Here is a 14340-nt window from a genome sequence, read left to right on the forward strand (position 1 = left end):
AACACAAAGGCAATCTGTACCTTGTATCAAGCAATTATGATTGCATTGAGCTTGAGGAATTCAGTTATTTGTTGGAGGTTGTTTTTCCCACAACAGGCCCTGTAAATAGAATTACCAAGCCTTTCAAATGTTAATTTGTTAGGAAAAATATAATGGCTAATAAAGACAATTAAGTTTGTATTGTAAATATTGGACTGTGGGACGAAAGCTGCCATAGCTGGTGAGGAAAGCGTGGCACAACTCTGTGGAACTGCTAAGGCTGGAAACAATCTTCCTGACTGGATAAAGAACATATAGGTATTAACATCAGTCCCAAAAATATGTTTTATGCAATGTAAACGTAATGCAGGGTCAAAGAAAATGTGGCCTGATATGTGCATTTTTTCATACAATGGTAGTTAAGCAGGGAATACTGAAGATCTGAGACTGCAAATTGAAAAACATGGACAAAATATTGAGCCAGCATGCAGCTGGATAATTACACCACGCAATGGATGAGCAACTGGCTCACAGGTAGGGTGCCAAGAGTTATAGTAAATGTAGTTAAATCAGACTGATGACTGGTCACTAGTGCGGTTCCATAGGGCTTCATTTTAGGTCCAGAGCCCTTCAGAATCTTCATAAAGGACTTGGGTGCTGGACTGGAAGATAAGTTTGCCAAAGACACTAATTTGGGAGGAGCTGGTGACTCCCTCGAAGTCAGAGAGGTCCTGCAGAGAGACCCAAACAAATCAGAGGGCTGGGCAATCACCAACCATATGAAGCTTAACCACAACATGTGCTGGATTCTGCACCTAGCATGGGGCAACCCTGGATGTATGGACAGACTGGGGAGTGAGAGGCAGGAGAGCAGTGCCAGGCAAAGAGACCTGGGGGTTCTGGTGAGTTGAACATGAGCCAGCAGTGCCTTGGCAGCCAGGAGGGCCAACCCTGTCCTGGGGGCATCAGGCACAGCACGGCCAGCCGGGCAAGGGAGGGGATTGTCCCCTCTGCTCTGAGCTGGGGCGGTCTCACCTCAAGTGATGTCTCCAGGTTTGTTTGGGTGCCACAATGTAAGCAAGATATAAAATTATTAGAGAGGAGTGCCACAAAGATGGTGAAGAGCCTTGAGGGTTAGCCACATGAGGAGCAGCTGAGGTCACTTGGTCTGTTCAGCCTGGAGGAGACTGAGGGGAGACCTTATTACAGTCTACAACTACCTCCTGAGGGGAGAAGGCGGGGCAGACACTCATCTCTTCTTCTGGTGACCAGGGACAGGACCCAAGGGAATGACCTGAAGTTTTGTCAGGGGAGGTTCAGGTTGGATATCGGAAATGTTCTTCACCCAGGGGGTGTTTGGGCACTGGAACAGGCTCCCCAGGAAAGTGGTCACAGCACCAGCCTCATGGAACTCAAGAGTGTTTGCACAATGCTCTCAGGCACACGGTGTGACTCTTGGCGATTCCTCTACAGCGCCAGGAGTTGAACTTCAATGATCCCTGTAGGTCCCTTCCAACTCAGCATATGCTATGATTTCATGATTCAGTGATCGGTAATATGACACTGCTGGGAAAAAACCCCATAACTCAAATATAAGAGTGTCATAGAAATAAAAGATTGGAGCTCGTAACCCTTTACACTCTGCTCTTTTTGCCTCAGCAAGAACCCAGCTATGCTTATTTGTACCAAAGATTAAAAAAGAAAAAAGGTGGACAAATTTTAGGTTTGAGTTCAGGGATGTCAAAGTACGTTTTGGGAGGAAAAAAACTGACAGGTCTTTTTTCTCCTTAAAAAAAAAAAAAAAGAAAGAGATGGATTTAGATTGTGATTTATGCCCTTCTAATATTTTTTAATTCAGAAGACAAATATTGTTTATAAAATTGAGAAACAGAGGTAAAATATCATACAGTGTGTATAAATCATGGAGTCCTTGATGTCTGCGAGTTTATGCTCATATTGGTAACTTGTCTGGTCCCAACTATATTGCTGTAGAAGTTGTTTACAGAGTGCAAAACAGGACATATTTCCAGTGTTTGCTGCTTCCGCTTCATCCAGAAATACTGTGAGTAAAGTGCACAGCTGTTTCAACACTTCCTCTTTCAATCTCTCTTGGAACAGGAGCTCAGGGAAGTGGGCAGAGGAGAAGTCAGCAAGAGAAGGAGCGAGGCACTTGAGAAGAAAATAGTGCAATCTACAGTAAGAGTATCAGCTCAATGCCTGTCCTTCAGACAGACGAGTCGAGTTCAAGTGAACCTCATTCCCTTCTGGCCATCCTTCCTTCCTGCTGTCTTACTCCCTCAGCGAGACCATTATAGGACAGAGAGATCAGGAAAGAGTAATTGGAAACTCTAAAAGCGTGGAGCCTGCCCTGTAATCTCTTGTGTCTTCACTATTGGTTTGTGTTAGCAGAAGAACCACCAGGCTCACTAGATTCCTCAAGCAAAATCCACAAGCATGTGTTTTGAAGATTCAGCCAAATGTGAAAGGTGCTCTACAAATTAACTAGATATAAATCAGTCGTCCTTTTTTTTGTTTGGTCTCCACAGAGATCTGAGATATTTTTGAAGTTCTCTAGCCTTTTTCAAGGCCAAATTTATATTTAGACAAAGCAGAGGAGAAATACTGCCAATGTAGCATGTACTTATTTCCAATGTGAATGACAAAAATCAGCTTTCTTCAGGTTGTGACAGACTTCAAATTATTCTTCTTGACCATGAGCACAGGAAGAGGTGAAAAGGGCTACATATGTGTCATGAGGCCACTTTAATGACAAGTAAAAAATTGAGACAAAAACTGTTGTTGGATCCAGATGTCCTTAGCAGGAAGATATGTGAGATATGTGAGATGTGTGTCAAAGAGATGTGTCTGAGATGTGACTCCCCTCTTCCCAAGAGACTGCTGACTCCACATTTGAGCTCTTTATTTCCAATTACTGCTTCAGGCAGCTCACATGCCCAACTCTCACTCCCTGCTTTTTTTTTTTTTTTTTTTTTTTTTTTTTAATTTGCTGCTCTCACAGATGCTTGCTTACACAACGCACTCTGACTTCCAAGGATGTGAGCAAGGGTCCATTTTATCCAAACCCCCACTTGCAGAAGGGTATCAGCTCTACATGTTACTGTGACCCGATGCTGGGGCTCACACTGAGGATCCCAGCAGCAGGAGCAGAATTCTCTCAAGGTCTCAGCTGTGTTTTCACAGCTGTGCTTACCTGTATGGTTTCATGCTCATCTCTGTGGGAAAGACACCTGAGCTTAATGAATGTAAAAGTCCAGCATAAGGAAGGAAATTACTTGGGTCTTCCCGCTTTTCCAAGAGAAGAACCAGCCTCACAGGAATCACTCAGACTGAGTATGGATAGCACACTTTAATTCTGTAAAACTTGAATTCACTTCAATGAAACATCCGCCAATAATAATAATAATAATAATTTTTAATCTCCTTCCCTATATACATTCTAAGGCAGATCCCTGTGTTGCTTGTGTCCACATTTCACTCATTTTACTGTGTTCTTGGTGTTGCTTCCACTTGTTCACAGTGGTAGAATATTTTGATTAAAGATCATATGTAAATGTTCTGGGATGGGAATATGAAATATGTGTGTGTGTGTGTGTGTGTGTGTGTGTGTGTGTGTGTGTAAGTCTGCATCTCCTATTTTTTCTGACCTCCAGAGATGGTATAATACTAGGCTGGGAGTTAATATCTGTTCTGCCACTAAAATAATGCAAGGAAAAAAATCTGAAAATATTGAATTTTCAGAACTGTTAAAAAGCATACCTTTGTTTGCCAGTTTTTTACAGACATGCATGTAAAACCCTTTATGCAGATAATCACAGTAACTAAATATCCACATTTTAAATTAAAATTTAAATTAGTTTTCATTTACATTAGTTTTCATTCACATTGGTTTTCAGGGCTGGCAGATCAACTTTAATTTGAAAATCAAGTAAGACTGTATGGAACTTATTCAGAAAGAGCAATTAAAAATGTCAAGAAGATGTATGCTATAAAAACAAGATGGACAGCACAGTTAAGAGATTTAACAGAAAAAGGTTATATCAAAACAAACTGTTTGAGGCAGCGATTGGATGGTCCTAATTTTGTGAAACTAGGGCAAGTAAAATGAGAGATAAGGTCTTTCAAATTCTGCATGACCTCAGATGTGAGTGCAGAAGTATTTCTGTTGTGGCACTGGAATCACAGGAGATGTGGTCTCAGATGATGGAATTGATAATTAAATTTGTGCCAGGAAGCTATACCTTTTAATGACTTTGCAGTTCCGCTCACATTATTAAAAAAATTAAAATTAAAAAATCATGCTTATTATGGAAGTGATTGAGGATGACCAGGAACAGAGCCAGGCTGTGGTAGTCACCCTCTCAAGAGAGAGTTTGTAGGCTGAAGAAAGTTAGCTCAGAAAAAATAACCCTGAGGGCCATCTTTGTCCACATGTGATGATGAGAGGCAGCAACTGTCAGCACTCCCTAAGTGGAGAGCAGGGATGTTCCCTCCCTAGCATAGTGATTAGCAAGACCTGCTCAGCCAGGCTGTAGAAGGGTCTGTGGGCAAGGTCTGCAATGAGAAACCATGCAGAAAAGAAGGAGCTGTGAACCTTTTCTTTGTGCCTGACTCCCTCTCACTCTGGGCCTGAGGGAGAAGGAGTTTTCCAGTTGTGATCATAGCCGGAGCTTCTCTGTCAAACCTAAGGGCCCCATGTCGTGGCTTTTGAGGGAATCATCTGACCTTATATTTTTCTTCCTGTGTGTTTGATGATGGGGGTGACTACAGGCAATATGACTGCAGCACAGTAATGCTTAGGGTACCCGATGAAATGAAAATCCTGGGATTCAGTAATTTTTCAGTTGAGGAATTTCAACCTACACACTTACAGAAAAGTAAAGATCCCAGAAAAGCCTTACTTTAAAAGAATGATATTCCCCGTTCCCACTGCTGAAACTGGGCTTTAAGCTAAGAGGAGAGAGTCACAGAAGTCTTTTTCTAGCTAGAAGTATTTATTAGAAGGTGATGGCTTTCCTGACATTTTTTGAGCATCGACATCAGCTTCATGGCACTTGCTAAGCCCAGAGTAATCCCTTGGCACAGCTATTGGTGAGTTCAGAGGAACATCTGGATCACAGAGCTGGGTGCCAGGGCAGACTCAAACAACTGATTCTCTTAAACCAAGGTGCTCTGGAGGATGAATGACAGAAAGTCTTTTAGGCAGATGGGAAAACTTAAATTGAAGGAAAAAAAACAAACACCCAACCAAAAAACTTAACAGCAAATGCTTAACTAAAACACATCAAAATGATGGGAATTGTTTCAACACAGGAATATTTTCCTAGATCAGGGCCTCCAAGAACTTACAGGCAAGTTCTTAAAACTTCAGGCAAACTTTCCCCTAAGAGTCAGTAATCAGCAATCACTACATACAATCTATTTTTCTAATAAAGTCTTTATTAACATTCATATGAAAGAAGCAAATTGTTGGACTGTGCACAGTGTTATTTTTAAGAGGGTGAAATGGGGAACCAATGTTGTGTGATACAAAGGGTAATACAAATAGATTCTGAGGCAATTCCTGGAATTTCTGGCTTTTGAAGCATTTACAAGCACTGAGTTACAAATGACTACTAGAATGGATACTGAAAATCATTTTTTTTTTGTTATTGGTGATTCTAACAAAGAGAGGAACTACTGTACAGGGCTTATTTCTAGTCTGATATAGTCTCAGTAAATCAGAATATGATGACAGCCCCTAAAGGGGAAGTGGTCACTTCTTATAAATTGCCAGATCTTTAGGTTCCTTTTTACAGTCAGCTCCTTCTAGCAATCTTACAATCACAGAGTAGAAGTGTGATCTCCTTTTTTTCTTTTTTTCCTCCTCTCCATAATGAATAGGCCACAAATGCTTAATATTCTTGTTTTACTTTCATTGCTGATGCCGGAGAAAAAAACAAAAAGCACATATATTCAAATTTTTCTAAGGCACATATAACAGCACTGAAAATATTTGTGGAGCAGAGTCATTATTTGGCTCCAAGTGCCAAAAGAATATTTATTCAGCCTTTGTGCATAATATACTCTAAAGAGGGGTAAATGACATTTCAAAAGGTAAGACTGCTTCCTCTCCCAAATTTCTGCTTTTAATTAACTGAAACTCAATCAGAAAGTTTCTTTCATTTCCTTTCCCCCCATTTTCCTGTCAGTCTGAGAGCCTTAAATGCTGTACCAGCTCTGAAGAAGCTGTTTGTCATCAGGCTTTGTGGAGTGCTGCCATTGTGTCTAGTAACATTGGCATATTTATCACACTTGGCAAATTGCTTCTGTCATCACTGGATGCTGTTCACCTTCATTTTAATTTGTTCTTTCCACTTAGCTCTAAATAAACAAACCAGCAATTTTATGATGTTTGCTTTTCTTGTTAAGACACAAATGTCCCAATTTGCACATCAGTAGAAATCCCTGGGACACCCTTTCTAAACATACCTCTGTTTATCACAGGGATTACCACATTTCCAAGAAGGAATTTTTCCAAAATTTCAGTCAGAAAGTTTTGTCTAGTTGGCTTTACTGATCCAAAACATTTACTGAAACAGGCAGAAGGTCCTTTTAATTTCATGTCATTTACATCTGGGCTTGCTTGTGGTTTTCCAGTGTAATCACTAATTGAGAAGGTAGGATTTACAGTCCCAAGAGTAATGGAAATAACATTTACTATGCGTGGGCTAAATGGTTACCACTCTCAGATGTGCTGCCTGAGTTTCCTCTACTGCCTTTCCATCAATATTTTATCAGGTGGTGCTTATAGGTGAGACACACCAGATCCTTTCACACCATGCAGGACAGGATTCACCTTACACTGCTTAGTGAAGTTACAGCTGTTAAACATTTGCTTGCAATTTATTTCTCTTGGTACAGGCAAGGAAAAAGATCTTCCACAATTCACAGAGGAAAAAACAATGGGGTGCGGCTACTCAGGTGTTTCTGTGTAACAGATTTATCCAGTGGCTCTGTTGGATGCTGCTCCAAGGGGAATAGGCTGTGTCTCTCAGAGACCTACTGGCATGGCTAAGTTGTTTCACCTCAGATTTGGTCTTGGTTTTGGCTTCTGATTCTTACTGTCCACCCTCTAACTCTGAATGCTACTTTCAAGTGCTGATTGCTTGTCAAAAGAATAATTTGGTAGTAATGGACAGTCATACAGCTTACACACACAGACACACACACACACAAAAAAAAAAGATACTGGAAACAAATATATTAGGAAGATCTGGAGATCTGGCAGGAAAAACATTAATTTCAACAGTAGTTTTAAGAATGTGAACTAGATCTTATCTGAAGCTCACTAAAATTTGATTGAATTCCTCTCTTCCTTACCTATGCTGTCACTACATATCCTTGTCTGCCCCTATATATTTTGTAGTGTTGATCAGAAACAGAAGTAAAATAATGAACACTGAAATAAGTATTACGCTGAAGCGCTCTCCTCATCTTATTGAAAAAAAAAAAGGAAGTACAAGAAATTAAATTTGAACGACTGTTGCAATATTTTCAACACAATTTTGCAGACCCAGGGGATTAAATGCAGAACTTACTGATGAAGAGCTAATGTTTGGATGCTTGTGAAAATATCCAGTCCTAGAGAGTGTATATTAAGGTTACAAGTTTTGGAAGTTCAGCTTAATTTTGTAACTAATTATTAGGAGGGAATACAGTGGGGTGTTTCCTAAGGTAAGATGTGAGGAAAACGGGATAGAAGGGAAAATCTTAGCCCAGCTAAAAGAGGAAAAGGAAGGATAATTAAGGCTAAGATTAAAGAGATTAGTTCAGTTGGTTGGAGCATGGTGCTAATAATGCCAAGGTCATGGATTTGATCCCTCTGTGGTTTATTCACTTAAGAGCTGGACCTGATGCTCCTTTTCAGTCCCATCAAATCCAGAATATTCTGTGATTCCATGAAAATGAAGATCAAGCCTGGAAAGAAAAATGGTGCATGTAAAAGATGCATTGTTCATGTGAAGGTGTGGGATTGGCTAGTGTAAGTAGTGAGTACTAAATGATGGCCGTGTGCAGTCAGTGGTGTTACTACTGAGTTGAAAAACAATGCTTGCTGGCTTCCACCCTCCACAGATAATTTATTTTCTGCCAGTGCATATCATGCCATTTTTAAATGAATTGTAGGTGTTGTAGATACAGACCTCAGCAGGATAGTGTCAGCCCTGAGGGATGGAAAAAGCCACAGCCGCATGGTAAGGATCTTGTTTGGAGGAAAGTCAGACTGGTCCGAGCTTTGCATTGTTACATGCTTCCTGGCATTAAATGAAGGATAAGCTCTGAAACTCATGGAGTTAACTAGTGTTTTGTACCTTCTGGAGAGAATTTAAAGGCAAAGTTATCATTATGCAGCACCTGGATGCCTGGTGAATGAACACTTTTGGTGATCATGGTGAGAAGAGCTTCATTAGTGGAGAACTTGAGTTGCTGAATATTTGTTTATGCAGTCCGTACTGGACAGTAGATGAAAAAGAGCTTGTTTGGTTTGTCTCCCTTATGTAGGCTTCTTTGCCAGCAATAAGAAATCCCTAGAGCCTGGCTTGAAGCATATTGTTAATGGCACACACATAGAGATGAGCACACTTGGCCTTTGTGATCTATTTCCTCACTAAGTGTTCCAATCAAACAGCTGTGTAGGCAAGAAGAAGGAAGGATATCACATTTCATTAGCACTGACTTTGACAGATCTGGCTCTGGAGCTGGAGGTAAACCAGTGCATGTCCCCAGTCAAAAAGAGCTGGGAATGAGGTACAGTGTTTCTGTCTTTCGCCTCATCTGGGACATAAAATGATGAGGAACAGATTCAGCCAAAATCACCTCCTTATCCCATTCTTACTTGAATAAAGTTGTGGATCTGTGCCTTTCAGCTACTCCATTAAAGGTGTGTTTTTGATGATAGCCAGCATTGCTTGGCAAATAAGAAGCAGTATATTGTTACTGGCTCTGCACGTAGGCTGTTATACTTTCCATACACAAGGAGCAATGCAGATGTTTTCAGCTTAGTCCCTGGACTTCCCTTAGTGCTATGGGAGAAATAAAACATTTGATTGCTAGCAAGTGTTTATTCTAAGGTTTGAACACCTTACAGATTTCTTTGGGTGATGAATTTCTTATATAAAAAAGTGAAATGCATAGAGCCAGAATCTCGCTGTGTAGTCATTTTCCATTAAAAACTGGGCATTTTGTTCCTGTAATTTAAAAATCAGGGTAGAAGAGAGTATTTATATGAAAAAGAAAGCAAATTTTTTCTTGGTTCTTTAGCTTGATGAATTAAACAAATAGCTATTACATAGTCTATCTTCAAGTTAATAAGTAATGTAGGCTTTTTGTGCATCTCCTGCAAAATATGATTTTAATTTGTATTATTGGTTCAGATGTCAAGAGATGAGTTATATTAATTTTACTGATTGTAAAATATTATGCAAGTAGTATTAATACTTGCTCAATTACTCCCGTCCCAGTTTGGTAAACAAACCTACTTCCACCTTGAATTAGAGTGGTGGGGGCAGTATGAGAGTGTGTACACAGAGAAAATATTCTGATACAATGGACACCTAGCTAGGACTAAAGAAAAGGAGGTTTAGAATGTGCTCTATGATATTCAATGATCTGCACTTATAGTCTTTTTCTCATATTTTGGATGAAATATCAGGCATTATTTTTTATGATGCTCTAGTACTCTTACAAGATTGGAGGAGTTAGCTCTGGAGTCCTGGGCAAATGCCAGTTGGCCCAGCATGTACTGACACTGACGTTAAATGGGTGTATTATTTCTTCTTATACCCTGTTCTGCACTTCTCTTCTATGAAGTGCTGTTCCAGAGGTTTCACTGCTAAGTGATATTATCCCCCTGACATGCAATTTATAAATCAATTTGTAAAAAGTGGTGAGTGCCTTGATCTGTAGATTAGAGATGATCTATAAACAACCACCACCTTTTTTTTTCTCTTTCTTTTCATTTTTTTAAATTTCACAGACTGAATTGTCACAGTGCTAAATGAATTACTGTTATAGCTTATTATTTTGGAGTGCCATGTCTGAGCATGTAAACCATCTGGGTCTGCTGGATGAGCTTTCTCTATGGACAGAGAAAGGATGTGTGGCACAGCAGCTCCAGCAGCTTTAGCAGTGGCAAAGCACTGGGAGTGAGTTACAGAGGCCTTGATCACAGGACTGGTCAGCATTTATTGAGGCAAATTCCAACTCTTGCAATGACTTTGCAGTAGTTATACTTGGTGGTGCTTCCCAATGTCTTCTTATGTCTGGCTATGATTTTACCAGGAAAATTATTGTGAAGCCAAAAAAGAATTATTTGATGATATCGGTTCATTTAGGGTATCTAGTGAAATCTCTTCTATGGGCAGGTCGTGTTTAACTCTCTAGAAACTGGAGATAACCTATTTAGAAAATAATGAAGAAAAAAAATAGTTTCTAATTGGTCTGTGGCAGAAAAATATGTTATTTTATGTGCATATCCCTAACATACAGGCATATAAAATAGCAAGCTTTTCCTTTTGCTTCTTTAATTAGCAGTAGCCCAATGATTTTCCAGTGTAATATACAGGATTAAATCTAGGACTCAAAATGTTACCAAAAAAAAGCAAATCCAAACCCCAAAATGGTTTTCATTTGAGTATGTGAGTCCAATAAAATGCAGTAGTTACACATGCCATGAGGTGATATTCTTTCTTTTTAGTATTTTTCTTCTAATTTGATATTTTTACTCTTCAGCAATTACAGCTAAAATATGCCTTTTGGCATACTGTGGAGAAATTATTAGTATTGGTCAAGAGAGGTATTTTTTTCTTTCTTATTTGCAGTGTGCTGGATAGCAGGTCCTATGGCTATACTGACCTAAATTGCAAAGCTTAGCAACTTCTTATTACCTCATTTAAAGCATCCATGTTGGTGTGGAGCTGGCTGGACCACCTGTTCTGAAACCTGTCATCCACTTGGAGTCTCAAAATCACAATCTCTTTTTTAAAATGTAGACCATAATTGTATTTTTTAGAGTGTTTGTACTGACTGCGTGCCTTTTGAACCTGAAGGGCCACTTACACATTTTTGGTGAGATAAACATTGCTGGGGAGGCATATAAATAAAATGTGGGGAATAATCAGATGGGGGTCTAATCTCTCAGGCTGTGCAGATTTATTATATTAAATGATCTCTGTCTCCAAGAGATTATTGTTTACATTCCCAGGAAATATGTGTGTTAAGAAGGAATTGAGTGAAGACTGTTAGTCCTTCAGAGGAAAGCACTGACAGAAAAACTAAAAGAAAACATGGTATAAGAGAAGCTTAGAGACAAAAATGAAAGAAAGTTTTGGGAAGATACTGAGACGAGTATGCTTAAGCATATTGCTGGGTACAGGAATTAGAAAATGTAAAAATATGAGGTGTGGATAGAGTTTCATTGCTCTGAATAGGGAACAGAAAATTGAATAGTAATACCACGAGTGGGAACAAATTTCTGTTGCTCCAAGATCTGAGTCAGAAATATTGTGTGCAATCACAGATACAGATTGTTAAATATGACAAAAACATTCAATGGACAATACTGCTGGATTTCCTTCTTGTAAAATTATCTTTATACAAATACATATATATGTGCGCATATATATATGTGTGTGTGTGTGTGTGTGTGTGTGTGTGTGTGTGTATGTATAAACACACATTAATGCATGTAAGCATATTTGGAAGTCTGACTAACCTGAAAAAATACGTCACTATCAGGGCCTCAGTATCTGCTTTCTTTTAGAGTTTTCCTGAGTCATGACACTTCTTACTACAGTATGAATTACACTGGCTATGAGCAATTACCTATCAAACTGCATTTAACTACTATTTCTGTCTAATATTTGGCATTTTTTGCTTCTCAGTACTTCCTTTACAATTTTTTGATAAAAAGTAAAAAAGTTAGAAGACCCTCTATATTGCTGCCATGCCCTTCAGCAGCAACAGCTTTCCTAGAAAGGTGTTCACTAGTTTATGAACACTAAATAACAACCTATTGTATCTGCATAACCATTTTTCTTTAAAAAAACACTTATTTTCAACACATGGTTTTCAGCATGGTCATTTTCAAATTCAACATCTTGGAAGGGAAATTTTTCAGAGGGAACATGACAATAAGATTTTTCTCTTGTAATTAAAATCTCTGTAGCTCTACTAATCACAATTAAATCACTCATTAAATAAGTGATTTTTATTTTATACAATCTTAATGCAATCATCTCTTTTATGCTTTTTTCTCATGTTCGTAATTGCTACTTGCTGCTGAGCAGAGTCCTACACATTTTATCAATTTTATGCTTTAGAGCAAAGTTTAGAGCTCCCTAAGAAAAGTGTCCCAATCCAAATAGTATCCTCCAATAAATGGGGGATTAAAAACCTTTCATCCTCTTTATTTGTGGGTTGTTTTTTACCTCTTAATATTCTTCAAGATGGCAGTCAGTCAAGTTATTCAAGCCAAATGTAAGAACCAGTCTTGATAAAGCTCTTGCTCTAATGTGTTGTGAGGTGAGCTATTAAAGCAGTTCTCACAGATCTTGCTTCTGGCTTTGAACCTGAGGCTCCCAGTTCAGTAGAGCATGGTTATATTCCTGGAGCAAGAAGCTGGAAGCAGCCATCAACAGTATGAAGTAATTGCTTATTATTCTAATTGTCAGTAAAAACCATCATAAAGATGAATTTTGAAGTGGAACATTCATAATATCTTGGTTTGTGCCCCCAAAATGTTTTCAAGAACTCAAAAAAAAGAAAGCTTTTTAGTACTCTGAACAAAGAAAAACATTCCCCCAAACATTCAGAAGTTATGGAATCTGTGTTTATGTTAAATTATGTAACAAAACAGAGACAATTCTGGGAAAGGGAGCTTTAGCAATCTTTCAGGCCTCCCATACCACGTGGTACAGCCCTAAGGCAACTCCAGGCAGCAGAAAATAAATGAGAGCCCTTGTCAGAAAGAGTTTATAATCTGTGGGCCTTCACCAGAGCTTAGCAAAGGCAATCAGAACATCACCGGGAGCCCAAAAGGGTTGTTGAGAAAGAATCAGTTGGAAATTTTCTGAAATAGAACTTAATGAATGATAATTTTTTACTCCATTTAGTTCACCAGCAGTTAAAAGAAGAAAGCAAAGTAGTTTCATGCAGGTTTCTGCTACTCTCTGGCTGCATAGGGAGGAGAAATTGTGAGCTATTTTTACAGTTGGTAAAATCTGTCCTGTGAAGGATTATCCAAAATAGAAGTCTTCAATTTTCTCAAGGAAACTAAGTTAAAAATAGCTCCTGGTCAAATTAGAAAAACAGAGGGACATTTAAAAAGATATTTTGAACATTAGAAAAGTACTTATCTCATAAAACTATTGAAATGGAATATTTTGACTTTTGGGGAAAATTTTGTTGCCCATTTCCCTTATGTCTAGCTTGTGCAAGTCACATAATTTATCAAACTGGCACAATCACAAAGCTTTTTTTCCACTTCCACAAAGCATCTCCGCTTCTGATATTTGCAGTGGAGAAATTTGACTTGTAAGAGTGAATGAACTGTTTTCTTGAGAAGCTGAATGTTTTTCAAATTACACATCTAAAATATATTTCCTTTTATTTCTTCCTTCTTTGTTTTTGGAATTGTTTTTTCACCATTTGGGTGTCTACCTCCTTCCTCCTATCTAGTTTTTGGTCTCAGAGAAAAAGTCTGTGACTCACACCCTGTTCCTTTTTCTGTGGCCAGCTTTTGCCTCATCTGATATATTTGCTGCCTTTACTATTTCCTGTGTTCTTGTTGTTTTGGTCTCAGCCCTTGCACATTTGTCATTTTAGCTGTCTTTGACCTACAATCACCATTTCTACTTGCTCTCTGATGAAAGCTCTAAGCTTTCCTGCTTTTCTTGTGCCCTTTCTCCTCAGCATCTCTGTTGCTCCAGTCCTCAACATTTCAGCTGGGGGACCTGACAGGCAGTTGAAACAAGGTGACACTTGCTCCTCAGGATCTGTCCAGCATCCTGACTTTCATGCTTTGTTAAGAGAAACTACCCATCACTGTAAGTGCTGCCAGTGTCAGAACCAAGGTGTCTCTCCAATATTTATTAGAGCATTTTTTTGTGAGAGGTGTGGGGCAGAGATGAAGAACAGCTGTCAATTAAAGTTTGTACTGATCTGACATCCTGATACATCCTGCTCCAGTTTAAGCCTTAAGTTCTTGGCATCACTGTCTAACATGACTCCAGAGTCGCTTCTGTGATTTTCCTGCTGAATTCTGCTGAATTTTGGACAAGTCCATGTCTCCCATATGTTCCAAGA

The sequence above is a fragment of the Motacilla alba genome, chromosome 2 (assembly GCF_015832195.1).
Source record: "Motacilla alba alba isolate MOTALB_02 chromosome 2, Motacilla_alba_V1.0_pri, whole genome shotgun sequence".
In the NCBI taxonomy this organism is placed as follows: Eukaryota; Metazoa; Chordata; class Aves; order Passeriformes; family Motacillidae; genus Motacilla; species Motacilla alba.